We start from the raw sequence: 25814 nt of genomic DNA, 5'->3' as shown, positions 1-25814 counted from the left end.
ATGATGGTGGTACTTTGATGGAGATTGCATTGAATTCGTACATTGCTTTTGGCAGTATGGTCATTTTCACAATACTGATTTTATCCATCCATGAACATGGGATCTTATTATTTGTTTGTGTCATCTATGATTTCTTTCAGCAGTGTTATGTAGTTTTCCTTGTAGAGGTCTTTCAACTCCTTTGTTAGGTATAGTCCTAAGTATTTTATTTTTTTTTTGCAGCTATTGTAAAAGTGGTTGAGTTCTTGATTTGATTCTCTGCTTGGTTGCTGTTGGTGTACAGAAGAGCTACTGATTTGTGTACATTAATCTTGTATCCAGAAATTTTGCTGAATTATTTTTCTCAGTTCTAGGAGCTTTCTAGAGGAGTCCTTAGGGTTTTCAAGGTAAACAGTCATATCGTCAGCAAACAAGTAACAGTTTGACTTCATCTTTACCGATTTGGGTGCCCTTTATTTCTTTTTTTTATTTTATTATTATTATTATTACACTTTAGGTTTTATGGTACATGTGCGCAATGTGCAGGTAAGTTACATATGTATACATGTGCCATGCTGGTGCGCTGCACCCACTAACTCGTCATCTAGCATTAGGTATATCTCCCAATGCTATCCCTCCCCTCTCCCCCCACCCCACAACAGTCCCCGAAGTGTGATGTTCACCTTCCTGTGTCCATGTGTTCTCATTGTTCAATTCCCAACTATGAGTGAGAATATGTGGTGTTTGGTTTTTTGTTCTTGTGATAGTTTACTGAGAATGATGATTTCCAATTTCATCCATGTCCCTACAAAGGACATGAACTCATCATTTTTTTATGGCTGCATAGTATTCCATGGTGTATATGTGGCACATTTTCTTAATCCAGTCTATCATTGTTGGACATTTGGGTTGGTTCCAAGTCTTTGATATTGTGAATAATGCCGTAATAAACATACGTGTGCATGTGTCTTTATAGCAGCATGATTTATAGTCCTTTGGGTATATACCCAGTAATGGGATGGCTGGGTCGAATGGAATTTCTAGTTCTAGATCCCTGAGGAATCGCCACACTGACTTCCACAAGGGTTGAACTAGTTTACAGTCCCACCAACAGTGTAAAAGTGCTCATATTTTTCCACATCCTCTCCAGCACCTGTTGTTTCCTGACGTTTTAATGATTGCCATTCTAACTGGTGTGAGATGGTATCTCATTGTGGTTTTGATTTGCATTTCTCTGATGGCCAGTGATGGTGAGCATTTTTTCATGTGTTTTTTGGCTGCATAAATGTCTTCTTTTGAGAAGTGTCTGTTCATGTCCTTCGCCCACTTTTTGATGGGGTTGTTTGTTTTTTTCTTGTAAATTTGTTGGAGTTCATTGTAGATTCTGGATATTAGTCCTTTGTCAGATGAGCAGGTTGCGAAAATTTTCTCCCATTTTGTAGGTTGCCTGTTCACTCTGATGGTAGTTTCTTTTGCTGTGCAGAAGCTCTTTAGTTTAATGAGATCCCATTTGTCAATTTTGGCTTTTGTTGCCATTGCTTTTGGTGTTTTAGACATGAAGTCCTTGCCCATGCCTATGTCCTGAATGGTAATGCCTAGGTTTTCTTCTAGGGTTTTTATGGTTTTAGGTCTAACATTTAAGTCTTTAATCCATCTTGAATTGATTTTTGTATAAGGTGTAAGGAAGGGATCCAGTTTCAGCTTTCTAAATATGGCTAGCCAGTTTTCCCAGCACCATTTATTAAATAGGGAATCCTTTCCCCATTTCTTGTTTTTGTCAGGTTTGTCAAAGATCAGATAGTTGTAGATATGTGGCATTATTTCTGACGGCTCTGTTCTGTTCCATTGATCTATATCTCTGTTTTGGTACCAGTACCATGCTGTTTTGGTTACTGTAGCCTTGTAGTATAGTTTGAAGTCAGGTAGTGTGATGCCTCCAGCTTTGTTCTTTTGGCTTAGGATTGACTTGGCGATGCGGGCTCTTTTTTGGTTCCATATGAACTTTAAAGTAGATTTTTCCAGTTCTGTGAAGAAAGTCATTGGTAGCTTGATGGGGATGGCATTGAATCTGTAAATTACCTTGGGAAGGATGGCCATTTTCACGATATTGATTCTTCCTACCCATGAGCATGGAATGTTCTTCCATTTGTTTGTATCCTCTTTTATTTCCTTGAGCAGTGGTTTGTAGTTCTCCTTGAAGAGGTCCTTCACATCCCTTATAAGTTGGATTCCTAGGTATTTTATTCTCTTTGAAGCAATTGTGAATGGGAGTTCACTCATGATTTGACTCTCTGTTTGTCTGTTATTGATGTATAAGAATGCTTGTGATTTTTGTACATTGATTTTGTATCCTGAGACTTTGCTGAAGTTGCTTATCAACTTAAGGAGATTTTGGGCTGAGACAATGGGGTTTTCTAGATATACAATCATGTCATCTGCAAACAGGGACAATTTGACTTCCTCTTTTCCTAATTGAATACCCTTGATTTCCTTCTCCTGCCTAATTGCCCTGGCCAGAACTTCCAACACTATGTTGAATAGAAGTGGTGAGAGAGGGCATCCCTGTCTTGTGCCAGTTTTCAAAGGGAATGCTTCCAGTTTTTGCCCATTCAGTATGATATTGGCTGTGGGTTTGTCATAGATAGCTCTTATGATTTTGAGATACGTCCCATCAATACCTAATTTATTGAGAGTTTTTAGCATGAAGGGTTGTTGAAGTTTGTCAAAGGCCTTTTCTGCATCTATTGAGATAATCATGTGGTTTTTGTCTTTGGTTCTGTTTATATGCTGGATTACATTTATTGATTTGTGTATCTTGAACCAGCCTTGCATCCCAGGGATGAAGCCCACTTGATCATGGTGGATAAGCTTTTTGATGTGCTGCTGGATTCGGTTTGCCAGTATTTTATTGAGGATTTTTGCATCAATGTTCATCAAGGATATTGGTCTAAAATTCTCTTTTTTTGTTGTGTCTCTGCCAGGCTTTGGTATCAGGATGATGCTGGCCTCATAAAATGAGTTATGGAGGATTCCCTCTTTTTCTATTGATTGGAATAGTTTCAGAAGGAATGGTACCAGCTCCTCCTTGTACCTCTGGTAGAATTCGGCTGTGAACCCATCTGGTCCTGGACTTTTTTTGGTTGGTAAGCTATTGATTATTGCCACAATTTCAGCTCCTGTTATTGATCTATTCAGAGATTCAACTTCTTCCTGGTTTAGTCTTGGGAGGGTGTATGTGTTGAGGAATTTATCCATTTCTTCTAGATTTTCTAGTTTATTTGCGTAGAGGTGTTTGTAATATTCTCTGATGGTAGTTTGTATTTCTGTGGGATCGGTGGTGATATCCCCTTTATCATTTTTTATTGCATCTATTTGATTCTTCTCTCTTTTTTTCTTTATTAATCTTGCTAGCGGTCTATCAATTTTGTTGATCCTTTCAAAAAACCAGCTCCTGGATTCATTAATTTTCTGAAGGGTTTTTTGTGTCTCTATTTCCTTCAGTTCTGCTCTGATTTTAGTTATTTCTTGCCTTCTGCTAGCTTTTGAATGTGTTTGCTCTTGCTTTTCTAGTTCTTTTAATTGTGATGTTAGGGTGTCAATTTTGGATCTTTCCTGCTTTCTCTTGTGGGCATTTAGTGCTATAAATTTCCCTCTACACACTGCTTTGAATGCATCCCAGAGATTCTGGTATGTTGTGTCTTGGTTCTCGTTGGTTTCAAAGAACATCTTTATTTCTGCCTTCATTTCGTTATGTACCCAGTAGTCATTCAGGAGCAGGTTATTCAGTTTCCACGTAGTTGAGCGGTTTTGAGTGAGATTCTTAATCTTGAGTTCTAGCTTGATTGCACTGTGATCTGAGAGATAGTTTGTTATAATTTCTGTTCTTTTACATTTATTGAGGAGAGCTTTACTTCCAAGTATGTGGTCAATTTTGGAATAGGTATGGTGTGGTGCTGAAAAAAATGTATATTCTGTTGATTTGGGGTGGAGAGTTCTGTAGATGTCTATTAGGTCTGCTTGGTGCAGAGCTGAGTTCAATTCCTGGGTATCCTTGTTGACTTTCTGTCTCGTTGATCTGTCTAATGTTGACAGTGGGGTGTTAAAGTCTCCCATTATTAATGTGTGGGAGTCTAAGTCTCTTTGTAGGTCACTCAGGACTTGCTTTATGAATCTGGGTGCTCCTGTATTGGGTGCATATATATTTAGGATAGTTAGCTCTTCTTGTTGAATTAATCCCTTTACCATTATGTAATGGCCTTCTTTGTGTCTTTTGATCTTTGTTGGTTTAAAGTCTGTTTTATCAGAGACTAGGATTGCAACCCCTGCCTTTTTTTGTTTTCCATTTGCTTGGTAGATCTTCCTCCATCCTTTTATTTTGAGCCTATGTGTGTCTCTGCACGTGAGATGGGTTTCCTGAATACAGCACACTGATGGGTCTTGAGTCTTTATCCAATTTGCCAGTCTGTGTCTTTTAATTGGAGAATTTAGTCCATTTACATTTAAAGTTAATATTGTTATGCGTGAATATGATCCTGTCATTATGATGTTAGCTGGTTATTTTGCTCGTTAGTTGATGCAGTCTCTTCCTAGTCTCGATGGTCTTTACATTTTGGTATGATTTTGCAGTGGCTGGTACCGGTTGTGCCTTTCCATGTTTAGCACTTCCTTCAGGATCTCTTTTAGGGCAGGCCTGGTAGTGACGATATCTCTCAGCATTTGCTTGTCTGTAAAATATTTTATTTCTCCTTCACTTATGAAGCTTAGTTTGGCTGGATATGAAATTCTGGGTTGAAAATTCTTTTCTTTAAGAATGTTGAATATTGGCCCTCACTCTCTTCTGGCTTGTAGGGTTTCTGCCGAGAGATCCACTGTTAGTCTGATGGGCTTCCCTTTGATGGTAACCCGACCTTTCTCTCTGGCTGCCCTTAACATTTTTTCCTTCATTTCAACTTTGGTGAATCTGACAATTATGTGTCTTGGAGTTGCTCTTCTTGAGGAGTATCTTTGTGGCGTTCTCTGTATTTCCTGAATCTGAATGTTGGCCTGCCTTGCTAGATTGGGGAAGTTCTCCTGGATAATATCCTGCAGAGTGTTTTCCAACTTGTTTCCGTTCTCCCCGTCACTTTCAGGTACACCAATCAGATGTAGATTTGGTCTTTTCACATAGTCCCACATTTCTTGGAGGCTTTGCTCGTTTCTTTTTATTCTTTTTTCTCTAAACTTCCCTTCTGTCTTCATTTCATTCACTTCATCTTCCAGGGCTGATACCCTTTCTTCCATTTGATTGCATCGGCTCCTGAGGCTTCTGCATTTCTTCATGTAGTTCTCGAGCCTTGGTTTTCAGCTCCATCAGCTCCTTTAAGCACTTCTCTGTATTGGTTATTCTAGTTATACATTCTTCTAAATTTTTTTCAAAGTTTTCAACTTCTTTGCCTTTAGTTTGAATATCCTCCCGTAGCTCGGAGTAATTTGATCGTCTGAAGCCTTCTTCTCTCAGCTCGTCAAAGTCATTCTCCGTCCAGCTTTGTTCCGTTGCTGGTGAGGAACTGTGTTCCTTTGGAGGAGGAGAGGTACTCTGCTTTTTAGAGTTTCCAGTTTTTCTGCTCTGTTTTTTCCCCATCTTTGTGGTTTTATCTACTTTTGGTCTTTGATGATGGTGATGTACAGATGGGTTTTTGGTGTGGATGTCCTTTCTGTTAGTTTTCCTTCTAACAGACAGGACCCTCAGCTGCAGGTCTGTTGGAGTACCTGGCCGGCCGTGTGAGGTGTCAGTCTGCCCCTGCTGGGGGGTGCCTCCCAGTTAGGCTGCTCGGGGGTCAGGGGTCAGGGACCCACTTGAGGAGGCAGTCTGCCCGTTCTCAGATCTCCAGCTGCGTGCTGGGAGAACCACTGCTCTCCTCAAAGCTGTCAGACAGGGACATTTAAGTCTGCAGAGGTTACTGCTGTCTTTTTGTTTGTCTGTGCCCTGCCCCCAGAGGTGGAGCCTACAGAGGCAGGCAGGCCTCCTTGAGCTGTGGTGGGCTCCACCCAGTTCAAGCTTCCAGGCTGCTTTGTTTACCAAAGCGAGCCTGGGCAATGGCGGGCGCCCCTCCCCCAGCCTCGCTGCCGACTTGCTGTTTGATCTCAGACTGCTGTGCTAGCAATCAGCGAGACTCTGTGGGCGTAGGACCCTCTGAGCCAGGTGTGGGCTATACTGTCCTGGGGCACCGTTTCTTAAGCCCGTCGGAAAAGCACAGTATTCGGGTGGGAGTGGCACGATTTTCCAGGTGCCGTCTGTCACCCCTGGAAAGGGAACTCCCTGACCCCTTGCACTTCCCGAGTGAGGCAATGCCTCGCCCCTGCTTCGGCTGGCGCACGGTGCACTCACCCACTGACCTGCGCCCACTGTCTGGCACTCCCTAGTGAGATGAACATGGTACCTCAGATGGAAATGCAGAAATCACCCGTCTTCTGCATCGCTCACGCTGGGAGCTGTAGACCAGAGCTGTTCCTATTTGGCCATCTTGGCTCCTCCGGGTGCCCTTTATTTCTTTCTCTTGTCTGGTTGCTCTGGTTAGGACTTCCAGTACTGTGTTGAAGAGGAGTGGTGAGAATGGGCATCCTTGTTTTGTTCCAGTTCTCAGAGGCAATGATTTCAACTTTTCCCCATTCAGTATCACATTGGCTGTGGGTTTGTCATAGGTGGCTTTTATTACATTGAGGTGTAACCCTTGTATGCCGATTTTGCTGAGAGTTTTAATCATAAAACGATGCTGGATTTTGTCAAATGTTTTTTCTGCATCTATTGAAGTGATCATGTGATTTTTGTTTTTAATTTTGTTTATGTTGTGTATCACACTTATTGATTTGAGTATGTTAAACCATCCCTGCATTCCTGGTATGAAACCCACTTGATCATGGTGGATTATCTTTTTGATATGTTGTTGGATTTGGTTAGCTAGTATTTTGTTAAGGATTTTAGCATCTATGTTCCTCAAGGATATTGGTCTGTAGTTTTCTTTTTTGGTTATGTCCTTTCCTGGTTTTGGTATTAGGGTGATACTGGCTTCATAGAGTGAATTGGGGAGGGTTCCTTCTTTCTCTATCTTGTGGAATAGTGTCAAAAAGGATTGGTACTAATTCTTGTTTGAATGTCTGGTAGAATTCTGCTGTGAATCCATCTGGTCCTGGACTTTTTTTTATCGGTAATTTTTAAATTACCATTTCAATCTTGCTGCTTGTTATTGGTCTGTTCAGGGTATCTAATTCTTTCTGACTTAAGGTAGGAGGGTTGTATTTTTTCAGGAATTTATCCATTTCTTGTAGATTTTCTAGTTTATATGAGTAAAGATGTTCATAGTAGCCTTGAATGGTCTTTTGTATTTCAGTGGTGTCAGTTGTAATATCTCCTGTTTCGTTTCTCAATGAGGTTATTTGGATTTTCTCTCTTCTTTTCGTGGGTAATCTTACTAATGGTTCATCAATTTTATTTATCTTTTCAAAGAACCAGCTTTTTGTTTCATTTATCTTTTGTATTTTGTTTTGTTTTGTTTCTATTTCATTTAGTTCTGCTCTGATCTTGGTTATTTCCTTTCTTCTGCTGGGTTTGGTTTTTGGTTTGTTCTAGTTTCTCTAGTTGCTTGAGGTGTGACCTTAGATTGTGCTCTTTCAAACTTTCTGATGTAGGTGTTTAGGGCTATGAACTTTCCTTTTAGCACCGCCTTTGCTGTATCCCAGAGGTTTTTATTTTATAGGTTGTGTCATTATTGTCATCAGTTGGAAGAATTTTTAAATTTCCATTTTGATTTCGTTTTTGACTCAGTGCTCATTCAGGAGCAGGCTATTTAATTTCCATGTATTTGCATGGTTTTGAAGGTTCCTTTTGGAGCTGATTTTCAGTTTTATTCACTGTGGTCCAAGAGAATGCTTGATACAATTTTAATTTTCTTAAATTTATTGAGGCTCGTTTTGTGGCCTATCATATGGTCTGTCTTGGAGAAAGTTCCGTGTGCTGTTGAATAGAATGTGTATTCTGAGCTTGTGGATGAAATGTTCTGTATACATCTGTTAAGTCCATTTGTTCCAAGGTATAGTTTAAATCCATTGTTTCTTTGTTGATTTTCTGTCCCGATGACCTGTCTAGTGCTGTCAGTGGAGTACTGAAGTTCCCCCACTATTATTGTGTTGCTGTCTATCTCATTTCTTAGGTCTATTAGTAATTGTTTTATAAACTTGGGATCTCCAGTGTTAGGTGCATATATGTTTAGGATTGTGATATTTTCCTTTTGGACAAGGCCTTTTACCATTATGTACCGTTCCTCTGTCTCTTTTAACCACTGTTGTTTTAAAGTTTGTTTTGTCTGAAGTAGCTACCCCTGCTCACTTTTGGTGTCCATTTGCATGAAATGCCTTTTTCCACCCCTTTACTTTAAGTTTATGTGAGTCCTTGTGTGTTAGGTGAGTCTCCTGAAGGCAGCGGATAGTTGGTTGATGAGTTCTTATCCATTCTGCAGTTCTGTGTCTTTTAAGTGAAGCTTTTAGACCATTTACATTCAATGTTAGTATTGAAATGTGAGATACCATTGCTTTCATTGTGCTATTTGTTGCCTGTGTACTTTGGCTTTGTTTTTTGTTTTTGCCTTTTTTTTTTTTTTTTTTGAGATGGAGTCTCGCTGTGTTGCCCAGGCTGTAGTGCAGTGGCACGATCTTGGCTCACTGCAAGCTCTGCCTCCTGGGTTCATGCCATTCTCCTGCCTCAGCCTCCTGAGTAGCTGGGATTACAGGTGCCTGCCATCATGCCCAGCTAATTTTTTGTATTTTTAGTAGAGATGGGGTTTCACCGTGTTAGCCAGGATGGTCTTGATCTCCTGACCTTGTGATCTGCCCACCTCGGCCTCCCAAAGTGCTGGGATTACAGGCGTGAGCCACCGCGCCTGGCCTTTGTTTTTGCTTTTTAACTTGTATTTTCATTTTATAGGTCCTGTGTGATTTATGCTTTAAAGAGGTTCTGTCTTGATGTGTTTCCAGGATTTGTTTCAAGATTTAGAGCTCCTTTTAGCAGTTCTTGTAGTGGTGGTTTGGTAATGGTGAATTCTCAGCATTTGTTTATCTGAAAATGACTGTATCTTTCCTTCATGTATGATGCTTAGTTTTGGTGGATAGAAAATTCTTGGCTGATAATTGTTTTATTTGAAGAGGCTGAAGACAGGTTCCCAGTCTCTTCTAGTTTACAAGACTTCTGCTGAGAAATCTGCTGTTAATCTGATAGATTTTCCCTTACAGGTTACCTGGTGCTTCTGTCTCACAGCTCTTAAGATTCTTTCCTTCGTCTTAACTTTGGATAACCTGATGACAATGTGCAATGAATTTCCCAGGTGTTCTTTGTGCTTCTTGTATTTGGGTGGCTAGGTTTCTCACAAGGCTGGGGAAGTTTTCCTTGATTATTCCCCCAAATATGTTTTCCAGGCTTTTGGAATTCTGTTCTTCCTCAGGTACACCGATTATTCTTAGGTTTGGTTGTTTAACATAAACCCAGACTTCTTGGAGGCTTTGTTTATATTTTCTTATTCTTTTTTGTCTTTGTTGGATTGGATTAATTTGAAGACCTTGTCTTTGAGCTCTAAATTTCTTTCCTCTGCTTGTTCAGTTATATTGCTAAGACTTTCCAGAGCATTTTGCACATCTAAAAGTGTGTCCAGAGTTTCCTAAATTTTTGATTTCTTTTAAGCTAGCTATTTCCATGAATATTTTTCCCTTCACTTCTTGTATCTTTTTTTTGGATTTCCTTGCATTGGGCTTCACCTTTCTCTGGTCCCTTCCTGAGTAGCTTAATAACTAACCTCCTGAATTCTTTTTCAGGTAAATCAGGAATTTATTCTTGGTTTGGATCCATTGCTGGTGAACTAGTGTGATTTTTTGAGGGTGTTGAAGAGGCTTGTTTTGTCATATTAAGAGGGCTGGTTTTCTGGTTCCTTCCCATTTGGGTAGTCTCTGTCAGAGAGAAGGTCTCGGGCTAAAGTCTGTTGTTCACATTCTTTTGTCCTACGGAGTGTTCCCTTGATGTAGTACTCTCCCCCTTTTCCAGTGGATGTGGCTTCCTGTGAGCCAAACTGCAGGGATCGTTGTCTCTCTTCTGGGTCTAGCCATCCAGCGAGTCTACCCAGCTCAGGGCAGGTACTGGGGGTTTTCCTCACAGAGTCCTGTGATGTGAACTGTCTATGGGTCTCTCAGCCGTGGATACCAGTGCCTGTTCTGGTGAGGGGGCAGATTGTGCAATGGACTCCATGAGGGTCCTTAGCTTTGGTGGTTCATTGCTCTATTTTTGTGCTGGTTGGCGTCCTGCCAGAAGGTGGCATTTTCCAGAAAGCATCAGCTGTAGTAGTGTGGAGAGGGATGGTTCGTGAGGTTATATGCTCTTTGTCTTCCACTACCAGGGTGGATAGGGAAGAACCATCAGGTGGGAGCAGGGCGAGGCATATTTGAGCTCAGACTCTCCTTGGGTGGGTCTTGCTGCAGCTGCTGTGGGGGCTGGGGGTGATTTCCAGGTCACTGGAGTTGTGTACCTAGGAGGATTATGGCTGTCTCCTAGGTAAGGAGTGGGTAAGGCTGGCAGTCACAGGTGTCACCTAGCTCCCATGCCAACTAAAGGGCTGGTCTCACTCCCACCTTGCCCCCGCCACCCCCAACAGCCCCAAGTCTGTGTCCAGGCAGAGGGTGAGACAGGCTTGAAAACTTGTCCAAGGCTATCTGCCTCCCAGCTGCGAGAGAAAAGGGCTTTAGTCCTTCCTCCGCCTGTGAATTCTGCACACCTGATTCGCGCCGTCTTCTGAGTTCTGACCAGGAGGCTTCTCGCCCCATTCAAATTGTTACAAAGTTCAGTTAGAGAATTCCTTGTCCTGTGGAGTTTTACCCCCTGCTCCTCTGTCTACCCTCCTGATGGATCCCTGTGGTGCCAGGCAGGAATGGGCTGCTTGGGGACCCAGTGAGCTCCTAGGGCCTTTCTGCTGCTTCCTCTACCTCTGTATTTCACTCGGCTCTCTAACTGAGGTCAGCTCCAGGTAAAGTCACAAACTTCTGCAAACAAACCTTCAGCTTCTCTAGTGGGGATGTGTGTTTGGGAGAGGAGGGTCTCCCTTTTCCATTTCTGCAGTTGGGGCACTCAGAGTATTTGGGGTGTCTCCTGGGTCCTGCAGGAGAAGTCTGCTTCCTTCAGAGGGTCTGTGGGTCCTCTTGGGATTGCTGGTTTGTTCTTGCAGTCGATCTGGAACTAAAATTCACAGTATAAGCTTCTGCACGCTGCTCTCTCCGGAGCTGCAATCTAGTCTTGCCTCCCGTCTGCCATGATGCCCCTCATGTTAAAATTAGCTTTTCATTTAAAGATAATTTATTGACTCATGAACTAAAAAGAATGTGAAAATGACTTTAGACACAGCTGAATCGAGGAGTTAACAGCATCAGATACCCTCTCTCTTCTTCTGAACTCCCCTTTGCATCTCAATTAGGTTCTCTCCTCATACTGCCAAAGATTGGCCCCAGGCTCACAATTCTCCAGTTAAGCAACCCTAGTGGAAAGAGTGCCTTTTTTCCCCCCTACTGGGACAGCATTCTTGGGCTGAGTTTGATTCACCTGACTTGACTCAGTTGCTACCCTGAATGAGCCACTGTAGCGAGAGGAATTTGCTTTTTTATTGGCTAGGCTTTTGTTCAACATCTACCACTATATCCAGAAGGTTGAGTTAGTCCCATGCAGACCACATGGACTCAGAGGAATAGACTGTTGATATATCAAAAAAAAAAAGATATATTATTTTACCAGAAGAGGGGATGCTGTACAACAAAGCAACAGATGTTTTATTCAAAATGACAGATAAAGGAGACCGAGAAGACAGAAGAAAGATGGAGAAAGGAAGTAGATGAAGAAGGGAAGAGGAGGAAGGTCAAGAAAGAGGAGGACATGGAGAAGAGGGAGAGAAAAATGAGTAAGAAAGAGGAAAAGATAAAGAGTAGAGAAGAGTGAGATTTATCTTGATGAAAAACCTTATCCCTATATGGGATCAGTGAGCATAGATACCTACAGCTTGAAACTCTGTACACAAGACATTATTCAGAAGGCGTACATGAGCATTCTGTGATGAAAAGAATGGGAATCCCAAAGTTGTCTTTACAAACATACACACTCTCTTGATACCAGATTCTGTGACTTTATCTGTGAGTACGAAACACCTGATCTGATCCCTTGTTGAGAACATCACATGCCTCAAGGCCTTTCATATTTTCCATAGATGCACGTGTCTGCTGAGGATTTTCTTCCCAGCTTCTTTTATCTCCTTATTCCTCAGGCTATAGATGATGGGGTTCAACATTGGGGTGATCACTCCATAAGACAATCCAATGATTTCATCAGATGCTGTTGTGAACTTTGACTTGGGTTTCATGTACATGAAAAGGGCTGAACCATAGAATAAGATGACCGCAGTCAAGTGTGCTGAACAGGTAGAGAAGGCTTTCTTTCTTCCCTCAGCAGAATTAATTCTCAGGATGGAAGAGAGAATAAACACATAGGAGATGAAAATTAAAAGAAGAGGAATCACCAATAAAACAATACTTGACACTGTCATTATAAACACATTTATGGAGATATCTGAGCATATGACTTTAAGAAGAGTCAGGATCTCACAGGTAAGATGATCAATGACATTATTCCCACAGAAAGGCAACAGCATTGTCAGGACTGTCTGCAGTAAGGAGTTCAGGGAGCCTATGATCCAGGACCATGCAGCCATTTGCACATACAGCACTCTGTTCATGATGATGGAGTACCTCAGTGGGTTGCAGATGGCCACATTGCGGTCATAGGCCATCACAGCCAGGAGGACACACTCAGTGGAGCCCAAGCCAAGGGACACAACCATCTGCAGAGCACAGCCAATGAAGGAGATGGATTTTCTCTCAGACATAAATATAATAAGCATTGGAGGAATGGATGATGATGTGTAACAGATGTCCAAGAATGAGAGGTTTCCAAGAAAGAAATACATGGGGGTATGGTATGGAGGCGAGAATCTAGGATGCTGATGATAATGAGGAGGCTATTTCCTAGGAGGATTATCATGTACATGATGAGGCAGAGAAGGAACAGAAAAAGCTGGAACTCTGGATATTGGGAAAGCCCCACCAGAAAGAATTCAGTCACAGCAGAGTAATTTGTTGTCTCCATGTGTTCATGTCATCTGCAGAGTTTAGAAAAGAACATGAGACAGGGAAATTTGAATTTTTGATGTAGAGTTATCAAGTAACTTTCATGTTCATCATTTTGTTTTATTCTTAGAACAGGCCCTGGAATCAGCAAGAGGAGGGCTATTAGTTTTGCTAATGATAAAAAAGGCACTGAGATCAATACTTTTTTTTTTTTTTTTTGAGATGGAGTCTCACTCTGTCACCCAGGCTGGAGTGCAATGGCACAATCTTGACTCACTGCAACCTCTGCCTCCCGTGTTCAAGTGATTGTCCTGCCTCAGCCTCCTGAGTAGCTGGGACTACCGATGCGCACCACCACGCCCAGCTAATGTTTTGTATTTTTAGTAGAGACGGGGTTTCACCACGTTGGCCAGAATGGTCTCCATCTCTTGACCTCATGATCCGCCTGCCGTGGCTTCTCAAAGTGCTGGGATTACAGGTGGGAGCCACTGCGCCCAGCCCAATACTTTTTAATATCACAGTAGCAGAGGCTATACTGGGAAGTGCCAGTCCGCTAATTACATAATATTTAGGGACAAACTACTTTCAAAGGTGGGTACATAAGAATATCTATTGATGAATATGTTGAAATAAAGCTTTATTTTTGTAAAGATGTATGTAAAGTATCATGGAGATTTGGAACCATGCCGGTTATCCTCGCTATGACTTTCCAGTTACTTAACATTTTTGAGTCTAAGCTAGTTAAGCTACCAGTTTCAGCTAGGAAAATGGCAGGAAAGCTATAACTCTTTGGTAGTTTATTGTGAGATTTAACTTAGATAACACCTATTAGGTGGCAGGTATAGTAGGTGGTTCCAATATGTCATCTAAAATTATAAGGAGATTATGATTGAATCAAAATAGCAGTAAGTATATATATGTTCATATATATTACAAATAATAACTTTTAAGTCTACTTGACTGGGTCAGAAGGAAAAAATTTTTTTTTTTAAATTTAGGGCAAGGGAATTGAAATTTGGGAGCATAATTGATGAAACATGAACAATTTTCTGATCCAAAGGGGACATCTAACCAGTTAAGAGTCTGGGAATCATTGGTGTTTAGTTCCCAGGAACTAAGGATCTTGGACTGCTATTACGTACAGCTTTCTTTAGGGCCTAGAATTCACCCTTTAATATTAGTCACCAAGTATTACCTTTCTTCTTAACTTTTGTAATTTTCCGATTGGTCTAAATTCTCTATTCTTTTTTCTCTACCTTTTAAATGCATATTTTATGCTTTTGCAGGCAAGTTTATATTATTTACAAGTACTTATTAATATATACTTTTCTTTCGATTTTTGTATTTAATGCTTTGGACACATCCCCAGGTCTTCCACACTATTTTAAATTTTGGCCAGGAAGCTTCCATGTGTGACAGAACTGACAATGGCTAATTTTTATTGAGCACTTTTTTTGTAAGCACATTTCACTGCTGTAAGCTCATTGAATGTATTAATCACTTAATCTTCAGTGCAACTCACTGACATAGATACCATATTTAACTCCCATTTTATGGAGAGGAAACAGAGACAAAGAAAAGTTTAAGTGACTTTTGCAAGGTCACAGAGATAATATATCCCAAAGCCAAAATCCAATATTCAGTTGCCTGGCTCCAGAGTCAACCCTTTTACCCACTAGACCACACTACTTCTCACAGATTCCTACACTGATTCTAAGCAAGAGATAATTACAGAAATATTTCTTGCTGTGTTAAATTTACATAGCAAGCACCACTTGTTTGTTTTATTTCTGATTACACACGATATGCTAGTAAACTCTGAAAGCTGGATCACAGCCTTTTATTTCTTGTAGCCTTTGGAATGTGGTTTTTTTTTTTTTTTTTAAACGGAGTCTCACTCTGTCATCCAGGCTGGAGTGCAGTGGCACGATCTCGACTCACTGCAAGCTCCGCCTCCTGGATTCATGCCATTGTCCTGCCTCAGCCTCCCAAGTAGCTGGGATTACAGGCGCCTGCCACCACGCCCAGCTAACTTTTTTGTATTTTTAGTAGAGACAAGGTTTCACTGTGTTAGCCAGGATGGTCTCGATCTCCTGACCTCATGATCCGCCCGTCTCGGCCTCCCAAAGTGCTGGGATTACAGGCGTGAGCCACCACACCCTGCTGGAATGTGGTCTTTTTGGTTGTCTACATGTAGCAGGCAATTTCATAATTATGAGAATTAGCATAATCAAGAACAATGACATGAGAATTCTACTATCACATTTGCTTCTACCAGCCACACACCTGGAATCCTCTAGCCTTTGTTTTTACTCTGCAAATCAATATGCATTTCAGGATCTTTAATTGTCCTAGTACCTGCCTTTTCTACCTTTTTCATCCCAACTTATCTTTTGCTAGTTCTGCCTACTTACAACTTTAGCCCCATGTCATTAAAAACTCAGCCATCCTGCAGTTGTTTCATATTTATTCTGTTAAGTGCCCAAGAAAAGTATTATTGACTTACTATATAAAGGATACTTTGTATGGTATGTGTGTAACTTTGTTAGACTATCTCTGTCATAGCTAGAGTTCCTTGGGTGTTGGTGGTAAATGAAAATATTTCTTGCTGATCATATCCTTGCCCCAAACCACACATTTTCTCTGGCCTTTCTATATCCAAAGAGCTTGAAGACATGGATGAGGGGCTTATTTCTTGTCTGGTCATAGACAGCAGCATTCCTGTCTTCCTATAAGGGAAAATACAGGAAAATTATTTCCTTTTCATTCCTTTTCCTTATCATTTCTCTTCCTCTTAGAGAATATCATCTGAACAGTGATTTTAGTAAAGTTGAAAAAAGATGATGGTACCACTATCTTAGTATATTAGAAAAGATTTCCTTCTTCCACACGTCCTTTCCTGTTTCTAGTCACATTGGCACATGGACTTATTTCCACAAAGAAATCAGTTAAGGCAGCAGTTTCAATTTGTTGGAAGATAGTTGTTGTGAAGGGAGAGAAGGAGAAAAGAAGAAGGAGAAGGAAAAGGGGTCATTTTTACTGTTAAAGAAAGTGTACTAAACTTAATACTTCTATCCTGGCGTGAGGTTGTTGAGGAGAAAGGGGTGAAGAAGAAATGACTGTCATTTTCTCTGTTCAAAAAAGGTCCCAGGTAAGGGAGTATATTTTTCCAGAATTAAGGGTGAATAAGATAAGACAAAAATAACTTCACAAAAAAACCATTAACCTATCAAAAAAACCTATCTTAACTCCCTCAGTTCCCTTTTTTTCTCTCCACTTCAGCCATTTCTTCTCCCATGATAATGTCAAGGAAGGTGTTACTGAGTGGGTTTGCTTCTCAATAATATTCACCAGCTTCCCCACAAAAGACACATAAGCAGAGAAATACAGTCTGAGGAAAAACAGTATGCCTGCTATGCAACACAACTTCAAGAAAAGCCCTCTAGCCCATCATCTGACCACACTGTCATCCCTAGGCCCCCTAATGTAGAAATTCCAAAGCTCCTACTGACACCCCTGATGCTCTGCAATGAGCATGCTGAGTTTCTTTTTCCCTCCCCCAAATAGTGCCTTTTTCTCCATTCATTTGTACATGCTGTTTTCTTAAGCTGGAAGGACTTCTCTCAATTTAGATACTTTCTACGAAAACTTTTTCACCTCTTTGGGTAGGATGCCCCTACGATGTGCTTTTTGCCCCCACAGCAACCTTCACTTACTCGTTTATTGAACACATGCTATGCCATATATACTGTGTGATACCTAATAGGGATCCCACTGTGAGTACTACACTCCTAAAATGGACTCTGGGTAAAGAATGTTTTTGATAATTATTTTATACTTATAAGAAACAAATAATTTATGTGCTATGTAACTTATTCTCATGTAAAAAAAGTTAATAGTACAGTTTGCAAATTATTTTATCAACCTAAGATAGCCTTTTACTGAAAACTCTCAATAAAACTACAATCAATCCAATTTATGAAATACATGTACAGAAATACAGAGTACAACCAAACCTAATAGGGATCCCACTGTGAGTACTACACTCCTAAAATGGACACTGGGTAAAGAATGGTTTTGATAATTATTTTATATTTATAAGAAACAAATAATTTATGTGCTATGTAACTTATTCTCATGTAAAAGAAGTTAATAGTACAGTTTGCAAATTATTTTATCAACCTAAGATAGCCTTTTACTGAAAACTCTCAATAAAACTACAATCAATCCAATTTATGAAATACATGTACAGAAATACAGAGTACATCCAAACTGTATATTAAAATAATGTCATTTGTTTTTATTAATACATGGAATTCCAAATTAGAAATCTATCAATATATGAAGCAAATAGGTAACAAAAGTAAAATACATTGTTATCTAACTAGATGCCAAAAAGCATTTGATAGAATACAACATTCACTCTTAGTAAAATGTCTCAGTAATCTAAGCTTAGGAGGATAATTCATTAAGATAATGAAGGTTATTTCTCTTTAACAGTTGGTCAGTATAATTACAAATGGTAAGAAATTGGAGGCATTTTCCTAAAAGTCATTCAAAAATGCATTATTATTTAACATCTTCCCCTGAATGATCCAACAACAGAAAAAATATCATTGCATGTACTATCATATTTCAAGTTCAATCATGCTTTAACAGCTATAAGTTTTTCTTCTAGAATGCTGACAGTCTGGCATGTGATGGGCATGGTATACATGTGAGACTATTTAATCTGTCAGAGACTACCACCACTGCAAATTGTAGTCTTGGAGAAGAGTAAGGACAAGGGACAATGCACATATATAATATTACAAAAAAGAAGTTTCTAATAATATAAATGATTGCAATTTTTTACTTACGTGTCTGAAGAAATGACACCAAAATGTTAACTGTGGTTTTCTCTGGAATGTGAGACTCAGGGCACTAATAATCTGTCTTCTCCATATTTTCCAAACAATTTTAAATTAACCTATATTTTATTACTATATATATCAGAAATAGTATTTTCACATTTTTCTTGGAAGTTAATAGTGGCAAGAATGTGTAGAATGGACAGTTTTCTCTAAAAACCAAGTAGGGAATAAAACAGACAACGGACAGGAAGTTGGAGTGGGACTTTATGTTCTATCATATTACACAGATTAATTCAATGCCATTTAGTGTTCTTATGTCCACCAATCGATCTAACACTTATATCCACCATCAGCAGATATACTGATACAGCCTCAGTTATTGCAAAAAGATTCTAGAACCCACCATTTAGAACGTGATCAAGCTTAGCAGTGCTGATAGGAAGCATCCGGCTGTATCACACAAGAAAAAAAAAGATAGAGGTGATGCCTGGTGGGTGGGAGGGAGCCTAGGGAAACATCAGGGGCTTCTGTTACCTCTGCTTTTTTCTTTGTTATAAAAATGTAGAATTTCAGTTTGTTGATTCTCCAGGTTTTATTCATTTCTCCCCAAAGGCTCCATCATAGATTGGTTCTCAGTATTGGGCGTCACCTATGGGAAGAAAGCAAACTTCATTTGAGAACTGTGGATTGTGAAGCATTCACCCTTCTTCTCCCATGTTTACTAGCAGGAGACAGTAGTTGTAAAACATGAGCACTCACCCAGTTTGCCTGATTTTAACCCAAGGAACCTTTTGAAGCAGGATATGTTACACCCAGCAGGAAAGGTTTCTTCAGGAGGGAATTTCAGCACTAAATATTACTTCTATATCCTGCTTCATCCAGATTTTTCCTACCATTTATAAAACACCTTTGCTCTTCACAATATGAGAAGAACAAGGAGATCGCCAATGCTTGTCCAAATAAATGACTCTCTAGGAGCCCTGAAAGGAGTTGATAATAGCAATACTGGGTGAGTTAAAATTAAGTCTTCTTTTCCTTTCTTTACACAGCCTTAAGATCATTCTGTGTTTTTCACTAACATTGCTAGGAATACAGCCGAAGCTTTAAGCTCTTATGTTGTAGGAGTCTCTATCTCAGTGGTGGGGATGCCTCTGGGATTTATTAGCACATCAGGATATTATGTTCTAATCATTTCTAGGGCTGCACCATGGAAGCCCACTGTGATCCATTTCTCTTACCCCTTTGTTCTTCCTGCTAGTAAGGAATCTTTATGGAGAAGTACTGTGTTTTAATGGAAAGAGCAGTCTTCTTGGAAGTGATGATGTACAATGAGGTAATGGTATGTACTTTGTAGGGTTGTTGTGAGGATTAACATAACATACCTGAAAGGTCTTGGCACAAAGGGAGTACAAATACATAATGTTAGTTTAATCTGAACTCCTAAGGCTGCTATTCTTTGATTTTCCATGGTGAGAAAAACTAATTTAAAGTGATCTGCATAAGTATCCAAGTATTTTCTTCATCCAGTAATACCTTATTTCCCTTGATTTTTTTTCACTGTTGTATTCCAAACTTTTCAAATAAAATAATCATTCCTAATTCCTAGTTCACATATTCCCTCTCCTTTCTGAAAACAAACTCTGCTCTAATTGTCCTCATTTAGGCATCAGTGTAGAAATCCTCAAATTTGCCATATACAATAAATAACATGGCTTATTGCAACTTCAGTCTTCAAAACAACAAAGCCATCGTAGACATAAGCACAGACATTTCTCTTCAGCATTATTTTTCTCTAGTGTGTCACTATCTTTTTCTGTCTATATACGGAAGTCACTGTGGCTGTTCGTCTTCAGATTTGTTTGAATCATAGTGACTTTCTCTCTGTACTACAGTCTTGCTGTAGAAACCATAGGCAACTATCCCTCAGATCCAGATGACTGTTAGTAGCAGTGAGGGGGCAGACTGAAAATAAAGCTTTCATCCCCAGTAGAAATTCATGTCATAAGTTTGAATCAATAGTAAATCAATCTGCATCGAGCTAAGTACTCTCTAACCTCTGGGCCCTAAGTTTTTCTAGAGGACCCACCAGTAGCTCTGGTAGCCAATTTAAATCCTCCCTTGTTTTCATCTAAGAGACTGTGTAATCCCACAAGTGATTTAAAGTTGTATCACTAAGTCTCGATGAAGGTGGCAACTTTTAGATATATTAAGAATAATGTCTCAAAGACCTAAGGGTACCTTACTTATTAAACAGCAATTTTTCTTTAACTTTGAATTCATTTTTTTCCTGATTATAGAAATAACACATATTCATTGTAGAAAATTTGGGACATTCAGAAAAGCCCAAAGGAGGAAATGAAAGTCACCCATAATTTCAGATATAACTATTGATATTTTGACTTTTTTTAATGCATATACTACCTATAACAAAAACTTAGGCTGGGTGTGGTGGCTCATGCCTGTAATCCCAGCCCTTTGGGAGGCTAAGGTGGGTGGATCATGAGGTCAGGAGATCGAGACCATCCTGGCCAACATGGTGAAATTGTCTCTACTAAAAATACAAAAATTTGCCAGGCGTGGTGCTGCGTACCTGTAATCCCAGCTACTTGGGAGGCTGAGGCAGGAGAATCGCTTGAACCTGGGAGGCAGAGGTTGCAGTGAGCCAAGATCGTACCACTGCACTCCAGCCTGGCGACAGAGTGAGACTCCATCTCAAAAAACAAGACAAAACAAAAAAACTTTAAAAGCAGACGTCATATTCTTTTTTATAACCTGCTGTTAAAATTAACAATATGTTGTATGTGTTTTCTCATTTTATTAAGCAATTTTAATAAATGTTATAATATTTTAAAAAGGAAAATGGAGAGGGTAGAAACACATATAACAAGTGGAAGTGAAACAGTTTTCTGTTGCATTCTCAGAATATGATAACTCTTTTATACTTTTATACTTTGACTTTTTGAAGGTAAGACAGTGTTGGAAGACTGGAATCAGAGATTCCATTTATTCTAATTCTCTATGAATAAAAGCCAATTCTCATTGTCAGAAATTCTCATAATGTCCTTCTTATAGAATGGAAAATGAGTGTGATGTACGTTTTTTTCTTAGTGGGATGAAGCAGACATAAGGGTGTAATAATCAAAGCTGTGGATGCACAACCTCAAGGGAATGGTCATACTTCTGCCATGGCTTCTCAACCAGCTCCTCTAACTCCCCTTATCTTTTGTTGTCTTCTGGCCCCTGACCCTGCTGTGCCAACTCCAGGTTTTAGTGTTTTAATTCTATCCCACTGATGTTTTTCCAGCACTTGTGCAATTGTGTAGGCCTTAGTTAGGAGAACATTCACTTTCGTGAAAACATCAGCACATCTATAGTAAATACACTATAAAATAAGAGGATGGAACCTATAATTTGAAAAGAGTAACAGTTGCGGTTGAATTACATGGAATATGTATTATTTCTGTTTCAGTTCTATTTACCTTTTCTTTTAATATTCAACTATGTGACAGACCTTTTGCTAAATTTTGATGCCAAATATGTTCACTCATTGTTGTGGGGATATACAACAATAAAAAATATAAAATAAAAATAAAATAAAAACAAAAATAAAAAATACACAACAATAAAAATATAAGTTCCTGCCCTGTCATTTAGTGGGGAGTACGTAAATAAGCAGAAGATAATCTAAAATGAAACTATTAGAAGGGTCAAAATAAAATAGATGTGGAGATTTTAAAAGTTTCCTCCAAATGCAGTTTTTTTGAGAGTAAAAGGCAATCCAATTAATAATTATGCTGGAAAAGGGTAAACCATGACTATTCAAGACCAAGTAGGACATGTGTTCAAAAGAAAAAGTCCTGGCTCAAAGGAAGAAGTTGCTACCTTATCTGATCATGGGACTCAGTGAACTCTTAGGGAAGCAGGCCTGGAGTAAGTTTTGCTGTCAGCAAGGATTCCTTTGGATACAATTTAGAGAAAATGCAACCTTAATGTATGTTGTATGATGAAGTATTTGTTATCTCACATAATAAGAAGTCCATAGTTTGGTGGTTTCAAGGTTCAGGAAAGTCATCAAGGACACAAGGCTTTTGCTGTTTTTATTTTTTTCCTTTTTCCTGGCTATTATTGGTATGCTTGCAGCTCTGGAAATCAAATCCTTGCACTTCATGAGGCAAGAACATAGGTCATGTACCTGTTTATTGCTGTTTTTCAGGGTAAGAAACATTCCCAGAAGCCCCAGCTCATTCATTCTCATTCTTATTTTCCAGAACTAGGTCATATGCCTACCTCTAAAACATCAGTTACAAAGGAGATGATGTTACCATATTAGCCCAAAATGTCATGCTTCTGTGGTTCCACCATTCCTGAACATGATGCTGCCTGATAGTTAAAAAAAAATCTAGGTTTTTCAAGGCAGAAAGGAGATTACTGTTGTACAGGCAATTCTGGAAAGTCTTTTTATTCCTGTTTTTTAATTGCGTAACTACTCTTGATCTTGTTTACTTTTACTGATTTTTTTCTTATGCCATCTTCACTCTGTTGTTAAACTCTCCAATTTTTTAAAAATAGTAGATATTGCACTTTTTAGTTCTAGAATTTTCAGTTGGTCCTTTTTTATAGTTTTGTTTTTCTTTGTTAAGATTTTGTATTTGTTTGTTCATATGAACATTTAAAAAGTTCTTGAGCATAGCTGTAATATCTACTTGAAAATTCTTGTGTGCTCATTGCATCATCTCTATTATCTCATGGTCAATCTTTGTCAATTTATTGCTTTTTGCTTGAGTATGTCTATAATTTCTCTAATGACCAGTGACGATGAGCTTTTTTTCTTATGTTTGTTGGCCGCATAAATGTCTTCTTTTGAGAAATGTCTGTTCATATCCTTCGCCCACTTTTTGATGGGGTTGTTTTCTGCTTGTAAATTTGTTTAAGTTCTTTGTAGATTCTGGATATTAGCCCTTTGTCAGATGGATAGATTGCAAAAATTTTCTCCCATTCTGTAGATTACCTGTTCACTCTGATGATAGTTTCTTTTCCTGTGCAGAAGCTCTTTAGTTTAATTAGATCCCATTTGTCAATTTTGGCCTTTGTTGCCATTGCTTTTGGTGTTTTACTCATGAAGCCTTTGCCCATGTCTATGTCCTGAATCTTATTGCCTAGGTTTTCTTCTAGAGTTTTTATGGTTTTAGGTCTTACATTTAAATCTTTAGTGCATCTTGAGTTAATTTTTGTATAAGGTTTAAGGAAGGGGTCCAGTTTCAGTTTTCTGCATATGGCTAGCCAGTTTTCCCAACACCATTTATTAAATAGGGAATCCTTTCCTCATTGCTTGTTTTTGTCAGGTTTGTCAAAGATCAGATGGTTGTAGATGTGTGGTGTTATTTCTGAGGCCTCTGTTCTGTTCTGTTGGTCTATATATCTGTTTTGGTACCAGTACCATGTTGTTTTGGTTACTGTAGCCTTGTAATATAGTTTGAAGTCAAGTAGCATTGTGACTCCAGCTTTGTTCTTTTTGCTTAGGATTCTCTTGGCTATATGGGCTCTTTTTTGGCTCCACATGAAATTTAAAGTAGTTTTTTTCTAATTCTGTGAAGAAAGTCAATGGTAGCTTCATGGGGATAGCATTGAATCTATAAGTTACTTTGGGCAGTATGGCCATTTTTACAATATTGATTCTTTCTGTCTATGAGCATGGAACATTTTTCCATTTGTTTCTGTCTTCTCTTATTTCCTTGAGAAGTGGTTTGTAGTTCTCCTTGAAGAGGTCTTTCATATCCCTTCTAAGTTGTATTCCTAGGTATTTTATTCTCTTTGTAGTAATTGTTAATGGGAGTTCACTCATGATTTGGCTCTCTGTTTGTCCATTTTTGGTGTATAAGAATGCTTGCGATTTTTGCACATTGATTTTGTATCCTGAGACTTTGCTGAAATTGCTTGTCAGCTTAAGGAGATTTTGGGCTGAGACAATGGGATTTTCTAAATAGACAATCATGTCATCTGCAAACAGAGACAATTTGACTTCCTCTCTTCCTATTTGAATACCCTTTCTTTCTTTCTCTTGGTTGATTACCAAGGCCAGAACTTCCAATACTGTGTTGAACAGGAGTGGTAAGAGAGGGCATTCTTGTCTCATGCTGGTTTTCAAAGGGAATGCTTCCAGCTTTTGTTCATTCAGTATGATATTGGCTGTGGGTTTGTAATAAAGGGCTCTTATTATTTTGAGGTACATTCCATCAATACATAGTTTATTAAGAGTTTTTAGCATGAGGAGATGTTGAATTTTATCGAAGGCCTTTTCTGTATCTATTGAGATAATCATATGGTTTTTGTCATTGGTTCTTTTTATGTGATGGATTATGTTTATTGATTTGTGTATGTTGAACCAGCCTTGCATCCCAGGGATGAGGCCGACTTGATCATGGTGGATAAGCTTTTTGATGTGCTGCTGGATTCAGTCTGCCAGTATTTTATTGAGGATTTTCGCATTGATGTTCATCAGGGATATTGGCCTGAAATTTTCTTTTTTTGTTGTGTCTCTGCCAAGTATTGGCATCAGGATAATGCTGGCTTCATAAAATGAGTTAGGAAGGAGTCCGTCTTTTTCTATTGTTTGAAATAGTTTCAGAAGGAATGATACCAGCTCCTCTTTTTACCTCTGGTAGAATTTGGCTGTGAATCCGTCTGGTCCTGGACTTATTTTGGTTGGTAGGCTATTAATTACTGCCTCAATTTCAGAACTTATCAATCTATTCAGGGATATGACTTCTTCCTGGTTTAGTCTTGGGAGGGTGTATGTGTCCAGGAATTTATCCATTTTTTCTAGGTTTTCTAGTTTATTTGCGTAGAGGTGTTTATAGTATTCTCTGATGGTAGTTTGTATTTCTGTGGGATTGGTGGTGATATCTCCTTTATCATTTTTTATTGTGTCCATTTGATTCTCCTCTTTTTTCTTCTTTATTAGTCTGGCTAGCAGTCTATCTTTTTTGTTAATCTTTTCAGAAAACCAGCTCTGGATTCATTGATTTTTTTGAAGGATTTTTCGTGTCTCTGTCTCTTTCAGTTCTGCTCTGATTTCTTGTCTTCTGCTAGCTTTTGAATGTGTTTGCTCTTGCTTCTTTAGTTCTTTTAATTGTGATATTAGAGTGTTGATTTTAGATCTTTCCTGCTTTCTCCTGTGGGCATTTAGTGCTATAAATTTCCCTCTACCCACTGCTTTGAATGTGTCCCAGAGATTCTGGTATGTTGTGTCTTTGTTCTCGTTGGTTTCAAAGAACATCTTTATTTCTGCCTTCATTTCATTATGTACCCAGTAGTTATTCAGGAGCAGGTTGTTCAATTTCCATGTAGTTGAGCGGTTTTGAGTGAGTTTCTTAATCCTGAGTTCTAGTTTGATTGCACTGTGGTCTGAGAGACAGTTTGTTATAATTTCTGTTCTTTTACATTTGCTGAGGAGTGCTTTACTTCCAACTATGTGGTCAATTTTGGAATAGGTGTGGTGTGGTGCGGAAAAGAATGTATATTCTGTTGATTTGGGGTGGAGAGTTCTGTAGATGTCTATTAGGTCTGCTTGGTGCAGAGCTGAGTTAAATTCCTGGATATCCTTGTTAACTTTCTGTCTCGTTGATCTGTCTAATGTTGACAGTGGGGTGTTAAAGTCTCCCATTATTATTGTGTGGGAGTCTAAGTCTCTTTGTAGGTCTCTAAGGACTTGCTTTATGAATCTGGATGCTCCCATATTGGGTGCATATATATTTAGGATAGTTAGCTCTTCTTGTGGAATTGATCCCTTTACCATTATGTAATGGC

General features: G+C 39.1%; 1 pseudogene; it reads right to left on the bottom strand.

Moving 5' to 3' along the window:
- Nucleotides 1-12224: 12224 nt before the first annotated feature.
- Nucleotides 12225-13174, bottom strand: LOC100439494 (olfactory receptor 13D1-like; annotated as a pseudogene).
- Nucleotides 13175-25814: the final 12640 nt, after the last annotated feature.

This window comes from Pongo abelii, chromosome 13 (assembly GCF_028885655.2).
Source record: "Pongo abelii isolate AG06213 chromosome 13, NHGRI_mPonAbe1-v2.0_pri, whole genome shotgun sequence".
NCBI classification, from domain to species: Eukaryota; Metazoa; Chordata; class Mammalia; order Primates; family Hominidae; genus Pongo; species Pongo abelii.
This window is presented reverse-complemented; position numbering and strand designations above follow the sequence as displayed.